This window comes from Rhyacophila brunnea, unplaced genomic scaffold (assembly GCF_057557595.1).
Source record: "Rhyacophila brunnea isolate RB1 unplaced genomic scaffold, BYU_Rbru_1.0 scaffold_2, whole genome shotgun sequence".
Taxonomy (NCBI): Eukaryota; Metazoa; Arthropoda; class Insecta; order Trichoptera; family Rhyacophilidae; genus Rhyacophila; species Rhyacophila brunnea.
Genome location: NW_028232859.1, coordinates 36,559,843 through 36,576,446, shown reverse-complemented (window position 1 = coordinate 36,576,446; position 16,604 = coordinate 36,559,843).

The following is a 16,604-nucleotide window of genomic DNA, read 5'->3' as shown; positions in this document are numbered from 1 at the left end:
CAGGCCACATGTTCATCACTAGAATCAAAGCGATAACTGTCTAGACATGCGAAATGTACCCGGGAAAGTGCGGATCTCCGATGGTTAAAAACAATAATACTTAATATTTTTTGTTTTTAGGTTATTTTCATTTAAATGGACCTCCCCTAATCTAACCCTAAACATATATCAATAAATAATAGTAATTAAAATTAAAAATATTTACTTAAATTAATTAGAAATTAACTTTGGTGTCGTGTATAATATAAAGTTGAAAAAATCAATTCAATAACATGATAACTGTAAGAAACTACCAGGAGTGAATGGACGACAGGAAGTTATGTTATTAACAAAGGTTTAATGGGAATGATTATTAACCATGTGCCTGATTCGTTGGGTCCTTGTTCTGGATTAAATACTAAAATTGGACGTTGGGCAAACTCGGGATGGATCTATCTACAGCGTCGACTACTGACTACCGTGAGACGTATGAAAGATAATATTGAACAATGATTTTTATGCATTCTTTTTATATCGTGATTTCATAGATAAACATTATAAATGAAATAAATGGATTTTGAATTTATATTTCAATTGATTTAAGTGTTGTATGATTTTATTTGAGTCATTTTTTTGCCATACGAAACTATGAATATATTATGGTATACTTTTTTAACTGAGTTGGTAAGGATAAAAATCAGGTAAATCTGAAATAACAGTAGGTATTTTAGAATTATCTAACCAAGTAAGACGTCATTGGCAAGCCGCGCTTTTTTATTTTCTCTAGTTGGTCAATCGTGCTAACGAATCGCTGTTGCACAATTTTGTATCACAAAGAATTTCGTGTTTCCCATTTTACTGGTCACAAACTTTTTCGTTAAAACGTATACGTTATTAGCATTCTGAATTTTAAAAATACAGCGCGAATTCAAATAGCCTTTCCATTTTCAAACAATGCATGATATAGCCGGTAAAACGTTTAATGAAAGGTCAGTGGACCAACAAAAAGCTCGCCAGATCATAATCTCAACATGAAACATTATGCACCTTCTGTTTATTACATTCCATTGTTTGCAACAATAATAACAAAGGACGTGGAGATTATTTAAAAATCTCATTATTGCCGCCCTGAAACACATTAACAATTGTATCATACGCAGCCCTTACAGGGGAATCTTTTGTTTGCAAATGGCAGTTTACATAAATATGGAAACAAAGCAGCTTTTCTGCGATGCATCAAATGTTTTATTGCTAATGCGATTTTGTTTTCTACAAACACAAACTGAAAATAATAGTAAATACAGAATCACAGAATACTCTCAGCATGTAAACATTGTAAACAATACACAATCTTCACAGTTATACATGTGTATACGGCATACGCTATAAGGTAAAAGCAATCATGAAGAAACATTTATCGTTAACTAGATACCGTATACCTTATAGGTACATGTATTATTTAAATAGCAACGCCGTATTATTGTAAATACACAAAGACGACTAACTAATAATTACTTTGAGCTTCGTTATAAACTTGGAAAACCTCAATTAGAAAAATAGAAAAAATTTGATTGAGTGGGATTCTAGCACACGCAGTTTGTTTGCAGTTAACCAATTACTGCTGCCGACTCAAGTGGTGTCCTTACAGTTATTTTCTAATAATGTGTGTTAATCTCGTTGTATGCCAACGTACTCTGTATGATACCCAGAGACGGAGGCTTCTTGAGGATCTAAGTAAACAAAAGTTCCAATTGCCACTGGATCTTGCAATATTTTTGGCTCGGCCGAATATCAAGGCGTTCCAGTGTATCCAAGTGTTTCTGAGGGAGTGTGGCTTTCAAGTGTAAAGTTTTTCTTTTTTTGTAAATTTAAATTGTAATACAACATGATTAATTAATTGTAATAATAATATTGTGATAACAGTGTATGCTATGTAATGTATGCATACATGCATACATGCAGTGTGTGCTATGCATGTCGTAAAGCTTAATAAGTCTCAAATGAAACCTCGTAGCTTAATAAAAAAATGTATGTTTGCTAAGTTTTCCAAGTTTTGTTTTTTTCCAATGAATATTAATGACTACATTATTAAATTTCATGTAAGTATATTCAGTATGAAATAAATTCAATTTCAATTTTAAAATAAAAGCCATCGGTTTTCATGAGAGCCTTTTATTATGTATAGACATATCTTAAATTTGAATAATATAAATTTTACATAATATATATTATATTCAATCATAACGACAAATAAAACGAACTAGTCCATGGTTTTACAGCATAGCCGATTTTTTTACAGTAGGTATATAATATAATATGTATATGAATATTAAGTAATACTATCAACCGAGAGATTCATGGAATATAAATTCAAATTTTAATTCATTTTTGTACTATTCCATTTAAGGCGACTCAAATGGAATAGTACAAAACTTAAATTCAATTAAGTAAGTAGTATATAATTTCGAGTGAGAAAATAATTTTATTTTATACGATGGTTTAAATTTAAACCCAATGTTATATGTGGCAAAGCAATGTTTATCATATTTATTGACAAAGATTAGGCAAACACGTTTTTTAATTACTTTAAAATTTTATTTAAATACAATGTAGTGTACACCTATCTTCATACTTCATAAATTTTAGATATAAACGTTATTATATCACATACGATGTGTGATAATGAAGATTAATGAATATAATATATATCGATATTTTGCAAACACTTGTTTTCTCATCTCTCATTATAAACTTCTTTACAGCTAAAGTAATAAGTTTAAAGTAAAGTTATATAAAATATTAATACGGAATCTATAAATACTTATGAGAAGCGAATAAGAGAGAAGATTCTGTTTTTCTGGTAGTAAAGTACGCGTAAACAAATCATTTATCGTTGTAGTTTTGACAATGGTGTGACAACCCAAATAGCTATCAACATCAATAATAGATCAACCTGTAGAATCTAATATAATTAAATTTATAATATTATAATTTTGTAAAATATAAACCAATGTGTTACCAAGTAGGTGCTAGCTCAATATTATAAATATTGTATGATATTCAAGCCTTAAAGACAACAATAGTATGTACTTTGTTACCTACTAATTTCTGATGAACCGGTCCAACGTGGGATAGATTTAGGTTGATCGCAACATAAGGCCATAGGAATTAAATCGTGAAAACTGAAAATGGAAAAGCGCATACATTCCGTTGTAATATAACATGAGTTCATAATATTAATACTATCGACCGAAGGTACTTGATTGAATTTGAATTTAAATTCTAATGTATTTAAGTTTTGTACTATTTGCATTTGGGTCGTTTTTTGCGACCCGGATTTCGCCTTTCGGCATCTTCAGGTCAGTGTGTGTTTGCCTTTGGTGAGTATACACAGTGCCTGAAGATACCGAAAGGCGAAACCCGGGTCGCAAAACACAACTCAAATGGAATAGGTAGATAGTACAAAAATAAAATCCATTAGAATTTTAATATGATTTCATTGTTTCAATGTTGAATGGACTGCATTGACCATTCCTATTTTCGTAACTAGATAACGTGAACATTGTTTTCATATCAATAATGAAGAAGCTCCAGTGACCTCGTTGTATCACTTGTTTAGTATTGCATCAGAAGAGAAGATAATAATATGTGACTTTCGTGCTTTAAACTAAGGCGTAGTTTCCTTTACCGTTACGCAGTATTGCCTTTGCATAAATAGATGAAAATAGTTTGACAATGAGTGCAAAGAGTTCCCAAAAGAAGACCAAACCTTATCCTTTTTACGACTAATGGTAAATTCACTATTTCTTTGTGGTGAATACCTAGTGCAAAGTGTACTTGAAGATGGACTGAAGATGCCTGCTATATTCAGTAAAAGCAAGTTTACTGGCACCCTGCAACAAGAATTCAATAAACTACATTCGTATATTCAATCGATTTGTATGATAAATACTAATAAGTTTTGTCAAAGCACTCCAGTGCAGAAGATAATATGGCAATGGAATTTATAAGTATGCATTAATCTTTGGTTAGCAATACTATACATACTAGAATATTATTCACTTTCAACTTTTTCAAAACAGACTGACTAATATACTTGGTAGGAACATACACCTAACCGGATATATTGCGAACGATATAAAACAGTACAGGTAAATTTGACCAATAGAAAGGTCGTTGATCTAAAATTCGAAATATAAACATTCCCACGCCTCATTTTATAAATCCCGTTTGAATAACATTATTATATCGCGCTTTCTGTATTGGTGATTTTCTGAGGATGTTTACGTTGAAATGCCTGGCGCATATGTTTTTTCCAAAGTATTTTTTGCCACCATATCAACATCGCATCCGCGCGGGAGCCATTCTATAAAAAGTGAGAGGAAAAAAATGTAAAAGCATTCAGAGTATGGCAAACACATGTATCAAGGTAACTCACACTAAAAAAAAAACAATTTTTACTGTATTTTTTTTTGATGCATGACATTACTTCATCGTGTTTTTAATGTAATGCTTCCTTATTAAGTACTGTAAAAAGCAGAACTTGAATTAGGAGAACAAACATTTAGCGAATAAAATTAATAAATAAAGTTATATTTGTTTATACGGATTATTTATATTAATAAACTCTTCAAAATATAATTAGTGAGTTGTTTTATCATCGAGATCAGGGGCGCACAGAAGGGGGAGAGTTACGGGTCTCGACCCTCCCCCCAATGAATGAAAAAATACAAATTATTAAGATAAACGGAATATTACTTCTTCTTCTTCCTTCTTCAGGACCTCATATTCGTGACCCATATGATTTGGCTGGCAAACAGCCTTCTCAACGAGTTGATCCCTATTCTCTTGGCATTCTACGACACGCAAAGCCAACGACCCTAGACTGCTTGTTCTGCAGATGCAATCGGAAATGCAACACAACGGAATCAGCTTAAAATGGCCTTCACCCAGCAGTAGATTTATCTGGGCTGATGATGAAAACGATAATAGTCACCTAGTCATGATCAAAGTAAAAAAATATAAAAGAATCTATAAATGTCTGTCAAAAACTAGTTTGATTGTTTGTATTACAAACCAAATTAAGGTCGGTAATTGTATATGAGTCATATAGATCCAAAGGAATAGATATCAATATAATAATATTCCAGCATTTATTGATTTTCCATTATAATACTTCATTTATTACGCATAAAATACGATATGGATCTCCCGAACAAGAGAGGCTGTTCAATTTACGGCGACATTGAGATGAGATAATGTTCCATAAAATGCCTCAAGCATCATCGGAAGTATCACCATAAGATCTGAGATAAATTGCATCTCAGTAAAGCACCCTCATAGCTTCGAGCTTTTTTGATAAGTTTCTGACAGGGAATTTAAAATATTATGTTACCTACTATGAATATTAATATGAGTAATTGTTTTATGTACAAATAGTTAAATATTCATACTGGTTATTCACATGATTTTTAATAATTGTGATAATTACTGTTAAATCTGGAGATAAAATACAATGAAAACATGTTTAGTAAATGTTTAGTTTAGTTAATTCTTCTTACTTATTAAAATTCATAATTTTAAATTTGCGATACGTCACAAGTTTCATTTCAATATTACATTTTATAATATGAAACAATCATGGAACTTAATTTTGTTGTTCATTCGGTGTTCATTATAATATAGATAATACCATGGGCGGCTGGCTCCTGGGGTCAAATAGTCAATGACCTCCCAAAAATAAATATCTTACAATCTATATACATTATACAATGTCAATTATCTCCTATATATTATTATCCTACGCCTTTTTCCGTTTTGGCGAGCGATTGTAACGTGACGCACGCTAATTTGTATGTACGTGTATCTAACCACCATACACACACACGTATCTCAACTCTCACAAGCGTTTCTCGGTCAATTTCATGAATGCCAAGATTCATATTTCTTAATAATATTTCTTTCTCTCTCATTTCCCATATGTGAGACGGAAAGAAAGCACAAAACACGCCTTTTTTTCATATTGTTTTATTGCTTGCATACACTAAATTTTGGTCATTGCCGAAAACGAGACAGCTATACTATTTTCAATATGTAAAATGAAACAGAATGATGTAATTTTTTCCTTAAATGTTTCAAGAGTTTTGTTCTGTGATTTCAAGTCTCATTTGTGCGGCAAACCTTTTTATTCTTATTTGTTGTCGCTTATTATTTTAAACTGACCATTGTTGTCTGAAAGTTTCATATGTTATTAATTGTAGTTCAGTTTAAATCCAACCTTTGAGTAAAACCCATCGACTGCATTTTCTGTATTAAACCATTGTATACAAGTTACCGATTAAAATGTAATCTGCTATATTAATCATAAAGTTACCTTCTAATAAGATCAGTGGAAATATAAAAAGTGTTTATATACAAAAGATCCCGCCATTCCATAACACTAGGTATTATAACGGAGTTTTTATTAAATGTGTTTGATTGTTTTAATCTTATGTTCTTAAATAGTATTAAGTACAACAGTTATTAGGTGTATAAATAGACACACAAAGTTTATTTTTTGGCCTAATATACAAAAAATTATAACGTGTTGGGTGCAATTTCGGTTAACGATGAGTTGACAACGTGAAAAATGGAAATTTTTTTAAGGGTAAGTAACCTACATATAAAAATTTCTAGTACTTCTTCTATAATGTATAAAAAGCTAATTTGCAATACGTCTTTTAAGTATACAACGAAAAGGCAAATTAAAATAATATATTCAAAATTGACCTACCCCATTGTCAGGCTTAAGGCCGCTATTGGATAATACACCACATCGCTAACCGACCAATAAATACACTACCTGGTACGGTGTAAGACGTAAGTTGTTAAGTATATAATCAACTTTCTGACAGTCCAAATGCCTCATCTGCTTCGTAAAAAACTGTCATTGCTTACGAGCATACTTCAGTGAAACGGCAAATATTTTTCAACTATAGGTGCGACGAAATTTCGGACTCGCTGGCAATCGGAGAGCGAAAGTCGAGCTGTGAACACGTCAATTTGTTTTGTGATGGCGACAGGGGAATTAATTCTTAAATCTTGTAAAGATGACTAAAAAACGTTACCCATTTACTTGAAAAAGAAAACATGTCAATGAATATATTATTATATTACTAATAGAACAATAAACATAACATTGAATGGACGCATATTGATTTTTTATGACAAATTATGTTTTGTTCTGCACGCGTCGTTTGCACAATCTTCGCGTCGCGTAGTCGCGATCGTTTTAGACCGTGCCCCAGCTGAAGTATAGCCTTAATAACCTAAGTAATTGAAATGAAATTTAGTCGACGACGAGTGAATTTTGGAAGTAGGTAGGCTCTGTGGGTCATAAGTGCATAGTTAGATACTTGTTGGTTATAATTACGGGAAAGATAATAACAATAAATAAACGGGTATTGAACAAAAACCCATAAAATATGAAATTTTTATTTTATTATAAAAAATATCTAAAATTAAATACGATTTGACGGCGTAGACATAAGTTATTTACTTGGAAACTCATAATAAAATGCATTGAAACTGCAAACTGCAACTGAAAGTGCAATTTGTCAAATTGTTACGATAATTTTTCGGTAGGTATGACGATAGTCTATATAAAATATAATGCATTTATGTACAGATTATTACAGCCTTTAAACACAAGAATATTGGTAGTAAATACAAGTGCGACACAGTGCATTTGCCGGTAGATATATGTCGATAACTAATACATTGCATATCGACACATATTATTGTATCAGTTAGTCAATTACTAATAATATAATGTACCTAATATGAAATTCATTTTTATTAAGGAAGGCTTTAAATAATCGTTTTGTAAGGAGTTATCGTATATTAAAATATAGAATATAATATGTATTACCATATTTTTTATTTAATTTTTATTATTATGATTGATTATCTATATTATATTATGTAAGTATTTGCATTTTATATGTCAAAATGAAAACTATGTAAGTATCTGTAACGTTTATTAACAAATAAGAATGAGTAGAAAGGTGAAAAAGAATTTGAAAGAAGCTCTCTTTGCTACCAGTTTTATCATGCTTTCATATTATTAAAAGGCTGTGTTTCTGGCGCAAGTAGAATGGATTATGGAGCGCAAGGTCGTAGAGTAATTAAATCCCTTCAAACGAAAATGTTGTTAATAAATAAAATGATATGTAAGCGGCGGCGGTGGGATGCTACACCCGCCCATAGGGGGAAAATCCGCCCATGCGATACGTCAGCTCATAAACAAACATGTGCTTTATTATGCAAGGATTAAATATATGAACACTACAGTAATGACTATCACTCTACATAATTGAAAATGTCTTGTTTTATTAATAAAATCAATCCAATGTATTTCTTGATTTTATCGCAGATAAGAACCACACTGTCTCGCATTACCTTCATAAAATACTCACTATCCTGATAAAATATTTTTTTATAGTTGTTTGACTTTCATTTACCTACACGGCCATCGTTTTAGGTGCAGCTACCCGAACGGGAAAACTTATACCATATCGTCATGTTCTGGCAGAATACACTAATTCGAAAAAATTACATATTGAGTTAGTTATACCAAAATGTTCCTTATTTCAAACTTTGCCGTTTGGAAACCTTCTTAATAAATAAATAGTCTTTATTTTAAAGTCATCCTTTTTACGATTATTAAACTCACCATTTCAAACATTTTAACAACTTCAAAGTCAAATCACTCAAAACTAGTATTCTCCAGTTAGTGTGTTCTGCCAGAACAGAGACGATATATTGTTATTATTATATTAGGAATAGGAATAATTCGCATACAAATTTAAATAACATTATGTTTTTTATGAATTCCTAAGTTCTATCCCAGCGATAGATGAGTGGCCAAATTATACCCTTGTGAATTAGTGTTATAATTATTAAAATGCTAGATCTAACATGTTGTGGATGCGGACCCATGCCATGGACCTAATAGGGTTAAGAATTCCCAAACGGCGTCAGGATCTCTCCAGATTTTATTTTAGCAAATTAAAGTAAATTCGAGAGACATCGTTTAGAAATTAAGATAACTACATATTTTTCCTACCTTGATTCAAAATCACAAAAAAATGCTTGCCGATATTAACGAAATTGATTCATCTCGGACGGATGGTTATTGATTAATTTCGTCGTGATTCGGTATGGTAGACCAACCTACACGTAACATTGCAATTTGGAATAGATTTTTTTGAATTATTTTGAATTATTTGATGAAATCATCCAATCAGACGCCTGGCACTTCCTAATACACTAATACCAACGCAGAGCGTATTACACACAAATCTTATCACTGCTACAATTTCAAAGTTACGTGGAGGACACTATACAGGTGTATAAATTAATAAAGAACATTGGCTTATATCCGGAGGATACGGGCTCGAGTATTAATTATCCCATACAAAAAAAATTCTGATTGGTATATGTCTGAAGGGTTTCCGAATAACTATGTAAATTTCCTATATTACTAATTATTTAAAACATTTTCGTGCAGCGCTATTTTGTTTTATATTATCACCATGCTTTGAGAGAGAGTTGTAATGAACGTTGAATCCAACGTTGATTACCATCTGATTTTATCATTTCATATTATTATCATATTGATGATGGAGATAATTTTTAATTGGACTGCAAATTACTTTATGTCATCAAAATTTTAATGTTGCATGTAGTATAATAATATATTACCTTTACTATTAAATTAAACTGCAAATCACCTGTTATAACATTAGAATGCCAACACCAGGGAACACAAGTCAACACGCATGTATGCCTACTCATTTATGGTAAAAAATATTACATTCATAAATAATATTGTCGAACATAAAAATAGGTGGGTATATTATTTAACATACTATCTAGAACATGGGTGGCCAACCCGCGGCCCACTGGGTGTCAACTTGTGGCCCGTGGAGCAGTGAGAAAATAAAAATAATATCAAATGCTGCCGCTAGATGTGGTAATTTTGCAAATTGAGATTCGATATTGGCTCAAGATTTTAAAAAGCACCGTGTGCTTTTTGCTGCATTTGCAACGCCATTTTCCGTAGACGTGAATTTATTACCGGGAAATTTACAAATGGAACATTGTGAAATATGTTGCGATGAAAAGTTGAAGGAGAAATTTCATCAGGTTGGTTTGGAAGAGTTTTACAAAACATATATGGACAAGAAGTATCCTTCATTTTACAAACATGCTCTAATGATGACTTCGCTATTTGGAAACACCTACACGTGTGGACAGCTTTTTAGTCGGATGAAGCATATCAAATCTCGAGTGAGAACACGAATCACTGATGTGCATTTGGAAAACTGTTTGCGTGTAGGAACAACCTCACTCGATATCGATATTGATGCACTTAGTTCTGCCACACGAAATCAAACTTCTCACTAAAATTTATTATTTTTATATTATTTTGTTTATTTTTTATTATTTAAAAAAGTCTAATCTAATAAATATGTTGGATTCTCATTTTTGTTTTATTTCATTAATATATAATATATATTTGTTTTTTGTTTTGTATAATAAAAAAAAATCGTTGTGCGGCCCGGTAGGAAGTCTTATTTTTAGAATCTGGCCCGGCTGCTGAGAAGGTTGGCCACCCATGATCTAGAACAATATAATAATACGATAAGCTTGCGTAAAAAATAGTCGTTGGTTATGTTGAAATTCGAATTTCATTTATCGCGTGTAATTATTTTTTTAAATTTCCTTTTTGGCAAAAAAATACGAAAACTTATAAATCACTTTCAAAGTTGGCTAAATTCTTTTCATGCGCAGGTAAGTTTACCTTCGAAAATAATTTCGAGAAATATGGTTTTGAATAAGCGACGCTCGAGGAAAGATAGCAGAAACGAAGTTTGGCGAAAGTTTTCAAAGGGAATTCATCAGGTTGTAAAGGGTGGAACTTTTCGCAAGGTACCTTTCACCCCGTAAGCCGGTTAGTAGAGGAATATTTTGGGGAAAAAATGGAACAGGAAGCAATTTGTTATGAAATGAGAGTTTTCCGAGAAAAAAGGGGTAATAAGGTTTTTTTTTCTGAAAATCCGCCCTTATTATATAGGATGGTTTCTAACTAGGATATTTAAAAATTTCAGCTCTATTGCATAACAAAAAATAAATCGAACAAAACTTTCAAAGTGTTAACTGTTTGAAAAGACTAACACCGTAGAAAAGTTTATAATCCAATATAGACATCTTAAATAATTGAATCAATATATGTACCTAATCAATATAGCAGACGTGGTGAACTCAACATTTATAATATGCATTTGAAACAATAAACAACAATAAGCCCGTCAAAAATACGTCACCATCATAGATGAGAACATTCCTTCGTACATTTCATCAGTAAGTAACGATTAGATATTATGATAAATTGTTGTAGAATTTATATTTAATACTGAATATAATATATATTATAGAACATTGTGCAGCGCTCGGAATGGAGCGGAACGCCCCGGAGCGCCGTTCCTGTTCGTGGGATTTCCGAGGATGGCGTTCCTGTTCGTTAAAAATTCGAAAATGGCGTACCGGTTCGTAAAATATCCGACGGACAGCAAGTCGTCTAGTAAAATCCTCAAGCGTCATACTTAATATTATTACGTTCCGGGTCAGATTTAAAATTGACGAAAATTAATTTTTATTAAAAAATAATTTTACTGGTTTAGAACCACTGAATTTTCTATGACCCGTACATATTACATACTTAAGAATGTCCGAAATTGTTTTAAACGGTGGGTAAACAACAGAATATTATTTTTTTAAGACAATATGAAACTGCTCTTCAAAAAAGATTGTTTTAAAACACGAGCATATGTACTGGAGAGAATTGTATAATTTCTCTCAATTGTTTCCATTTATAGTCACAGAAAAAACATTGCATTTTTAAAAAGAATTTGGTACGCACCGAAATATTAAGAGCGTGAGTGTTAAAAAAACAAATGCATGTCATAAATTTTGTGTGCACCTTCTACGTATTCTTCCGGGCGACCGGGCGAAATGCATTGTCTAAAGACACTAAAGCTGTAAAGTGTAAACTAAATAAATATTGCATACATGAAAAAACCTAACTAGGTAGTTAGACCTTCGCAGATGAGTTCGCTAAATTATTTTATTACCGACAAAATGTGTGCCCTGACAAAAGCCTTTGTAGTAAATAGTAAAAAGTTTTCCCTAAATAACCTACATGTTTTTAAGGGGTTGAAATATTTCAAATTAAGTATGTAATTGTTAATAAAGTTTTGTTTTTCCCTTTGGCGAGTTCATACCACTTTTAATAATTCACCAATTAATAAATTTCTAGACAAAAACATTAATTTTATTTTATGATTTAAATTATTCATTGCGGTTATAGGTAATACCTATATTTAAGTAGTGTGTCGTGTGATTATCTATTAAATTATATACCATATGTCATGTTATACCTTTTTTGTATGTATTTTGTATAGGTACTTGCATACCTACTTCAATTTAACTAAAAGTAGGTAATTTTATTTGATTGTTTATAAGTTTATAATAATTATTTTTATGCTGACGTCGCTACATTCTGGTAAGTTTTGTGTTTCAATTTAAAATGTTAACTGTTTTATATATATGTAAGTTACATTTTAAAGAAAATGCGTTCTCTTAAAAATTTGATTAAAAATCCCAGCAGGCAATAACATTACACAAGAAACTAATATATCTGCACATAAAAAAAAATTAGATGATCGAAAAGAGACAAGCGGTCAATTCACTAGAAACCCAGTTATTAAAAATTGGAAGAGTTTTATCAGTGCGGTGGGTGGTTTCAAGTATGCTTACAGTAAATGCCGTTATTAATAATTATTCGGCACTATACGATCATTTTAATAAAGCATCCGTAGATAATACTACGGATGAATCAGAACGATGCAAATATAGTGGCCTTAGAAAAATGTTAACAAATGTGGAATTTGTTCGAAATTTAAATACAATGTCAGATGCACTAGATGAATTAGGTTTCTTATCGAATTATCTTCAAAGGCGTAATATTACACTAGTCGATGCTGATAAAGCGATTAAAACCACCATTCGTGTCCTTTATTCGATGGCAAATGATCCCGGTCCAAAATTATTAGACGCTCTTAGAGCCATAGATGAAAAGATATACAAAGGACTAATTATTCAGGAAGGTAAGGTTAAAGCCATTAATGTTTCTCAATTATATAGAAGTCTAGCCAATACTTAAGAAATCGAATGATTACAACAAGTTCATCGCATGTCAGTCGAAACGCAAACATTCACCAAGAAAACATTAATCTATATAACAATTTATTAGAGAGTATGCAAGTACTGGATCGTAATAATTATCGCAAATCAGATGATGACAGCGTGGACATACGATATGGAGAGGATAACATTATCAGATTGTGCCATCAATTTCATTTAAATGAATTAGATATTAAACGCGGTTTTAGGTTTTTTTTTTAAATGTGTGATGATTCTAATAAAACTCCAGAAGATTTGAAACCTCTCCTTAAAGCTATAGCGACGATCCCAATATCAACAGCTGAATGCGAAAGAAATTTTAGCGCTTTAAATGAGATAATGACACCACCAAGATCATGTCTTAATATTAAAACGTGTGCTATGTTGTTATTTATAAATAGTGTAGGTCCGCTATTGAGGCAATTTAATCCTGAAAAATATGTTCGGTCATGGTTAGCTAAAGTCGGCATTCAGCGGATGACACGGCAAGTCGAAAAAGAGAATTGAAAGATGACAAAACATACGACCTCCTGTGGAAATTATTGTAAAAATTAAACAAACCAATGCGGATATGCATTTCTTATTTTTCTTAATGATTGTTTATCAACGTGTCAATACGTAAACCTTGTAGTAAATATATAAATGTATACATACTATCTATCTATATATAAATATGTATAATAATTATGAATGCACACACATAATAATATGTAATTGTAATAATTAATAATGTATTGCTTGGATCCCTCTTCTCTCCACTAACGCCCTTATCCTACAGTATTCCTTTCCTGGTAAGGATATGCTTACACCTCCACGTGGTCAATCTGGACAGTATTGTTTATTTTTTATTGAAAACAATAAGTCTATAACTCGGCTCAAAATCTCGGTTTCATTGCATTGTATAAATTCAATAAAGCCAAGAGTTTAAAATATGTGTATTATTTACAAAATACAGTACAACAGTTAATACAACAGGTAATGTTAAGTTGTGAATTAATTTGTTTGTTGTTCAAGATTAATCCAATATAAAAATATACTGTATGAATGACGTTCCAACGTATTAAAATTTATCATACCTTGAAATTCGGGAACAAATTATTTCGCTTAGCACATGTTCAATTACAATAACAATTGACAATATTGACAAAGAGAAGCTTTCTTGCATGTTACACTGGTTACAAATGTATTTATGTATAATGATTATTAATTTTAAATATATGATACTTTTAGTAAGTGTATTTTTAGGAGAGAATTTACTTAATATCTTTTATATCATATTTACAAAATCTTAAATATACAACACCCACGATGGTCGCGCGGCTTAAGTGTCGGCCTATAGTGTCGTTGGTCCCAGGTTCGAATCCTGGGTCTGGCAAGTACACATATTGTGTATCAGAGTATGTACCTAATAGGTAGGGCAAGTGGTTGAGATCCATTTCTCGTAAAAACAAAAAAAATCTGTTAATACAAACCTCTACTCTGTGGAGGCCCACATGATCTTATTAGGATCGGACATAGTCGATAAAAAAAGAATTTATCTATGGTCTTGTAATTTCTTTACCCATAAAACGTATTTAAATTAATATGGTATAACAAAATTTCAGGACTTGTGATGCCATACGTATGATAAAAAAGTATGCAGATAATGGCACTGTTCAATAGTGCCATTGTATTAAGGGGCGGAAAATAAATGATGTAAATAGATACAATTATCAAAGTTACCACGTGGAAAAAATTTAAGTATTCATACTCATAACTTGATTATAATGCTGTGAATGTCAAAAGTTCAAAGATTGTTTTTATTTCTTTCATCGGTTTAAGATTGCAACAAAAAATCCAACACTCTTTGATATTCTTTGAAGATTATGCAGCGCTCCGGTTCGTAGAATTGTCCATTTCGAGCACTGACATTGTGTGGATACGAGTGTTTGTCGTTGTCCACCTGTACACCAAATTTAAAGTTGCTGCGTATCTACATGGCGAAGAGCCCATATAAATGGTAAATTAAGTAGGTATGTAATAATATAATGATATTAAAATTATTTTAATAATAAAATATGCATATAATTGTGCGAATTATTAATTTAATAGAAACATTAAATAATTAAAAATAACAGGTTTCTATATACATTTCTACTAACAGATATGTTTCTGAATCTTGTGCACAGTCAGCCTTGAATAAAAAAATATCATACGTGCCTCAAATAAGCCGAACTAGAATAATAATTATGGAACACTTTTGGCCACACGGTGTGGTATTGCGAAAGGGATATTTTTGGTAAGTAAACAGAAAAATATAATTTTAGCTCAATAATATTATATACTAGTTTGATCTCAGCACTCTATCCCTGTCCATAGTAGAACGGTAATGGGCAAAAACATGGTCGATTTTTGATAATAGATATGGCATAAAAAGAAGAAAACTTCTATACGTATTAATAACGAAGATTTAACATATAAATTTAAATTTCCCCTTGCGAGGTTCATTACAAAAAGTCTTAATCAGGATATCAGGAGACACATCGGGTAGGTACTTATTGTAAAGTTATCCTGTTCATATAATCACGGTTTTTCATTTTAACATTATATTATTTACTACTTTTCTATGTACCTATCTAATGTATGTATGTCTACAAGTCAACAGTTATAATCTATTATCACTCATTTTATAAATCTCGTTTAATAAGTCAAAAGTATAAACGCTTTTGCTTGATTGATAACATTGTCACTCGTATCAATCTCTGATACGCCCCCATACATAAACACCGGAAATCAGCGCTAGGATCGATAGCCATAAAGATATTAAGTCTTTTAATATTATATCAGATAGTTGACAAATTGACAAAGTGCGGTTTTTAGTTCATTTTTTCGGTACGTATTATTATGTTATAACCGTCTTAATCTCCCAAATATTTTCATTTATCTATTTGACAATAGTGATACGTTACTAAATCAAATAATATGACATTTTGCTGCTATAAATAGAATAGAAAGAGAATGATGTATGTTAAGATTAAATCAACTGGTAAAACTTGTACGACTTGAGCCTCTCGTCAGACGCAATATTGTTAACCCAAACAAAATAGCAAACAATTTTATGTGTAAAATAAAACACTCAGTAATACACTAAATCAAAATTTAAAAAAAAACAACGTTTACATAATATCATCATTTTGTCAGAAATTTTAATATTTGACTAACGTATAATCATATTGTACTCGTTTTTAGTTTATGAGTTTGATTGTTAATAAATATGTGGTTGTTTATTTTATTAAAATAAATAGTTTTGCCACTCAAAACTTAAAACAAAATAGTAAAAGGTGGTCTCACAGTGAAAT